The following is a 5,434-nucleotide window of genomic DNA, read 5'->3' as shown; positions in this document are numbered from 1 at the left end:
GGTTTAGACTTTTCGGATCTCAAGAATAGCCATCCATGGGTTCTAACTTATACCACGAATATTTTAATATCTCAGACTCGGTCCTCTGTATTAGATATCTAAGAGATACTCATTCTAGCTTGTTTGCATGTAGAATGGAATTGTTTGTCAGGCACGCGTTCATAGGTGAGAATGATAATGAGCGTCACATAATCATCACATTCATCATGTTCTTGTATGCGAATGGATATCTTAGAATAGGAATAAGCTTGAATTGAATAGAAAAACAGTAGTACTTTGCATTAATCTGTGAGGAACAGCAGAGCTCCACACCTTAATCTATGGTGTGTAGAAACTCTACCGTTGAAAATACATAAGTGATAAGGTCCATGCATGGCCGAATGGCTAGCCCCCTAAACATGATCAAAGGATCAAAAGATAATCCAAAGATGTAAATACAATACTAAAAAGTCCTATTTATACTAAACTAGTTACTAGGGTTTACAGAATGAGTAATTGATGCAGAAATCCACTTATGGGGCCCACTTGATGTGTGCTTGGGCTGAGCATTGAGCTTTACATGTGTAGAGGCTTCTCTTGGAGTTGAACGCCAGTTTGCAACCTGTTTCTGGCGTTTAACTCCACTTTGCAACCTGTTTCTGGCGTTTAACTCCAGAATGCAACATGGAACTAGCGTTGAATGCCAGTTTGCGTCGTCTAAACTCGGGCAATGTATGGACTATTATATATTTCTGGAAAGCCCTGGATGTCTACTTTCCAAAGCAATTGAGAGCGTGTCATTTGGAGTTCTATAGCTCCAGAAAATTTACTTTGAGTGTAGGGAGGTCAGAATCCAACAGCATCTGCAGTCCTTCTTCAACCTCTGAATCTGATTTTTGCTCAAGTCCCTCAATTTCAGCCAGAAAATACCTGAAATCACAGAAAAAAACACAAACTCATAGTAAAGTCCAGAAATGTGAATTTTATTTAAAAACTAATAAAAATATACTAAAAACTAACTAAATTATACTGAAAACTATGTAAAAACAATGCCAAAAAGCATATAAATTATCTGCTCATCATAACACCAAACTTAAATTGTTGCTTGTCTCCAAGCAACTGAAAATCAAATAGGATAAAAAGAAGATAATATACTATAAATTCCAAAATATCAATGAAACTTAGCTCCAATCAGATGAGCGGGACTTGTAGCTTTTTGCCTCTTGAATAGTTTTGGCATCTCACTTTATCTATTGAAGTTCAGAATGATTGGCATCTATAGGAACTCAAAGTTCAGATAGTGTTATTGATTCTCCTAGTTCAGTATGTTGATTCTTGAACACAGCTACTTTATGAGTCTTGGCCGTGGCCCTAAGCACTTTGTTTTCCAGTAATACCACTGGATACATAAATGCCACAGACACATAACTGGGTGAACCTTTTCAGATTGTGACTCAGCTTTGCTAAAGTCCCCAATTAGAGGTGTCCAGGGTTCTTAAGCACACTCTTTTTTTTTTTGCTTTGAACCTTGACTTTAACCGCTCAGTCTCAAGTTTTTACTTGACACCTTCACGCCACAAGCACATGGTTAGGGACAGCTTGGTTCAGCCGCTTAGGCCAGGATTTTATTCCTTTAGGCCCTCCTATCCACTGATGCTTAAAGCCTTGGATCCTTTTTATTACCCTTGCCTTTTGGTTTTAAGGGGCTATTGGCTTTTTCTGCTTGCTTTTTCTTTTTCTTCCCCCTTTTTTTTTCTTTTCGCTATTTTTTTTGCTGCATGCTTTTGTATTCACTGCTTTTTCTTGCTTCAAGAATCATTTTTATGATTTTTCAGATTATCAAATAACACTTCTCCTTTTTCCTTATTCTTCAAGAGCCAACATATTTAACATTCATAAACCTCAACTTCAAAAGACATATGCACTGTTCAAGCATTCATTCAGAAAACAAAAAGTATTGTCACCACATCAAAATAATTAAACTAGTTTCAAGGATGAATTCGAAACTATGTACTTCTTGTTCTTTTGTAATTAAAACATTTTTCATTCAAGAGAGGTGATGGATTCATATTCATAACTTTAAGGCATAGACACTTAGACACTAATGATCATGTAGTAAAGACACAAACATAAATAAAACATAAAGCTCAAAAATCGAAAAATAGTAAAATAAATAGTCAAGGAGATTAAGGAATGAGTCCACCTTGGTGAGGGTGGCGTCTTCCACTTCTTGAAGAACCAATGGTGCTTTTGAGCTCCTCTATGTCTCTTCCTTGCCTTTGTTGCTCCTCCCTCATAGCTCTTTGATCTTCTCTAATCTCATGGAGAATGATGGAGTGCTCTTGATGTTCCACCCTTAGTTGTCCCGTGTTGGAACTTAATTCTCCTAGGGAGGTGTTGATTTGCTCCCAATAGTTTTGTGGAGGGAAGTGCATCCCTTGAGGCATTAGTGGTTATGGAAAAACAAAAAAAATCAATGCTTTTTCCACACCAAACTTAAAATGTTTGCTCGTCCTCGAGCAAAAGAAGAAAGAAAGGATGAGAAGAAGAAGAGATGGAGAAGATGGAGGTGTGTGAATGGTTCGGCCAGGGGGTTTAGGTGGTAATGATGTGTGAAAAGGAAAGAGTGATGGTTTGAATTTGAGTGGGTGGGTGTAGGTGGGTTGAATGATGGTTTTGGAGGAGTAATGGAGGTGATTGGTGAAGGGTATCTGTGGAAGAGAGTTATGAAAAGGTGTGATGAGGAGAGAAGAAAATATGGGGGTTCTGTAGGGTCCACAGATCTTGAGGGGATCCTGTGGGGTCCACAGATCCTGAGGGGATCCTGTGAGGTCCACAGATCAAGTGGGGTCAAGGACTTAACATCCCTGCTCCAATTAGGCGTGTAAAATTCCCTTGCTGTGCAATCCTGGTGTTTAACGCCAGACTGCTGCCTGTTTCTGGCGTTAAACACCCAAATGTAGCTTGTTTCTGGCATTTAACGCCAGGTAGATGCTTGTTTCTGGCGTTAAACGCCAGACAGATGCTTATTTCTGGCGTTTAAATGCCATACTGCTCTCCTCCAAGGTGTGCTGTTTGTAATGCTGTTTTTCATTTTGTTTTTGATTTTTCAGTAGTTTTTGTGACTCCACATGATCATCAACCTAATAAAACACGAAATAACAAAGAGAAAATAAATTAGATATGATAACATTGGGTTGCCTCCCAACAAGTGCTTCTTTAATGTCAATAGCTTGACAGTGAGCTCCCATGGAGCCTCACAAATAATCAGAGCAAGGTTGGAACCTCCCAACACCAAACTTAGAGTTTGAATGTGGGGGTTCAACACCAAACTTAGAGTTTAGTTGTGGTCTCCCAACACCAAACTTAGAGTTTGACTGTGGGGGCTTTGGTTGACTCTGCAGTAAGAGAAGCTTTTCATGCTTCCTCTCCATGGTTACAGAAGGAGATCCTTGAGTTTCAAACACAAGGGTGTCCTTATTCAGTTGGAGGACCAACTCTCCTCTGTCCACATCAATCACAGCTCTTGCTGTGGCTAGGAAGGGTCTTCCAAGGATGATGGATTCATCCTCTTCCTTCCCAGTGTCTAGGATTATGAAGTTAGCAGGGATGTAAAGGCCTTCAACCTTTACTAACACGTCCTCTACTTGTCCATAAGCCTGTTTTCTTGAGTTGTCTGCCATCTCTAATGAGATTCTAGCAGCTTGCACCTCAAAGATCCCAAGTTTCTCCATTACAGAGAGTGGCATTAAGTTTATTCCTGACCCCAGGTCACACAGAGCCTTCTCAAAGGTCATGGTGCCTATGTTACAAAAAATTAGGAATTTACCAGGATCCTGTCTCTTTTGAGGTAATTTCTGCCTATCCAATGCATCCAGTTCATTGGTGAGCAAGGGAGGTTCATCTTCCCAAGTCTCATTACCAAATAATTTGGCATTCAGCTTCATGATTGTACCAAGGTACTTAGCAACTTGCTCTTCAGTAACATCTTCATTCTCTTCAGAAGAAGAATACTCATCAGAGCTCATGAAGGGCAGAAGAAGGTTTAATGGAATCTCTATGGTCTCTAGGTGAGTCTCAGATTCCTTTGGTTTCTCATTGAGGAACTCCTTATTGGTCACTGGACGTCCCAGGAGGTCTTCCTCATTGGGATTCATGTCCTCTCCCTCCTTTGTAGGTTCGGCCATGATGGTTAAATCAATGGCCTTGCACTCTCTCTTTCGATTTTCTTCTGTATTGCTTGGGAGAGTACTAGGAGGAGTTTTAGTGACCCTTTTACTCAGCTGGCCCACTTGTGCCTCCAAATTTCTAATGGAGGACCTTGTTTCATTCATGAAACTCACATTGGCCTTAGATAGATCAGAGACTATATTTGCTAAGCTAGATGGGTTCTGCTCAGAATTCTCTGTCTGTTGCTGAGTGGATGATGGAAAAGGTTTGCTATTGCTAAACCTGTTTCTTCCACCATTATCAAAGCCTTGTTGAGGCTTTTGTTGATCCTTCCATGAGAAATTTGGATGATTTCTCTATGATGGATTATAGGTGTTTCCATAGAGTTCACCCATGTAATTCACCTCTGCTATTGCAGGGTTCTCAGGATCATAAGATTCTTCTTCAGAAGATGCCTCTTTAGTACTGTTGGATGATTCCTTCAATCCATTCAGACTCTGAGAGATCATATTGACTTGCTGAGTCAATATTTTATTCTGAGCCAATATGGCATTCAGAATATCAATTTCAAGAACTCCCTTCCTCTGAGGCGTCCCATTACTCACAGGATTCCTTTCAGAAGTGTACATGAACTGGTTATTTGCAACCATGTCAATGAGTTCCTGAGCTTCTGCAGGCGTTTTCTTTAGGTGAATGGATCCACCTGCAGAATAGTCCAATGATATTTTAGATAATTCAGACAGACCATCATAGAATATATCTAGGATGGTCCATTCTGAAAGCATGTCAGAAGGACACTTTTTGGTCAGTTTCTTGTATCTCTCCCAAGCTTCATAGAGGGATTCACCTTCTTTTTGTCTGAAGATTTGAACATCCACTCTAAGCTTGCTAAGCTTTTGAGGAGGAAAGAACTTGGCTAAGAAAGCCGTGACCAGCTTATCCCAAGAGTTCAGGCTATCCTTAGGTTGAGAATCCAACCATATTCTAGCTCTGTCTCTTACAGCAAATGGGAAAAGCATAAGCCTGTAGACCTCGGGATCAACCCCATTGGTCTTAACAGTATCACAGATCTGCAAGAATTCAGTTAAGAACTGAAAGGGATCTTCGGATGGAAGTCCATAAAATTTGCAATTCTGTTGCATCAGAGAAACTAGTTGAGGTTTCAGCTCAAAATTGTTTGCTCCAATGGCAGGGATTGAGATGCTTCTTCCATGTAAGTTGGAATTGGGTGCAGTAAAGTCACCAAGCATCTTCCTTGCATTGTTATTATTTTCGGCCATGTCTC

At 40.1% G+C, this 5,434-nt stretch overlaps 1 non-coding gene across 1 annotated transcript; it reads left to right on the top strand.

The window, feature by feature from the left end:
• Nucleotides 1-4,928: 4,928 nt before the first annotated feature.
• LOC112768779 (small nucleolar RNA R71) lies at nucleotides 4,929-5,036 on the top strand. The gene has a single exon (XR_003186169.1). It is a non-coding gene; the product is annotated as a small nucleolar RNA R71 (small nucleolar RNA).
• Nucleotides 5,037-5,434: the final 398 nt, after the last annotated feature.

Source organism: Arachis hypogaea, chromosome 17 (assembly GCF_003086295.3).
Source record: "Arachis hypogaea cultivar Tifrunner chromosome 17, arahy.Tifrunner.gnm2.J5K5, whole genome shotgun sequence".
NCBI lineage: Eukaryota > Viridiplantae > Streptophyta > Magnoliopsida > Fabales > Fabaceae > Arachis > Arachis hypogaea.
Note: the sequence above shows the minus strand (reverse complement) of the source record. Positions and strands in the feature narration are given on the sequence as shown.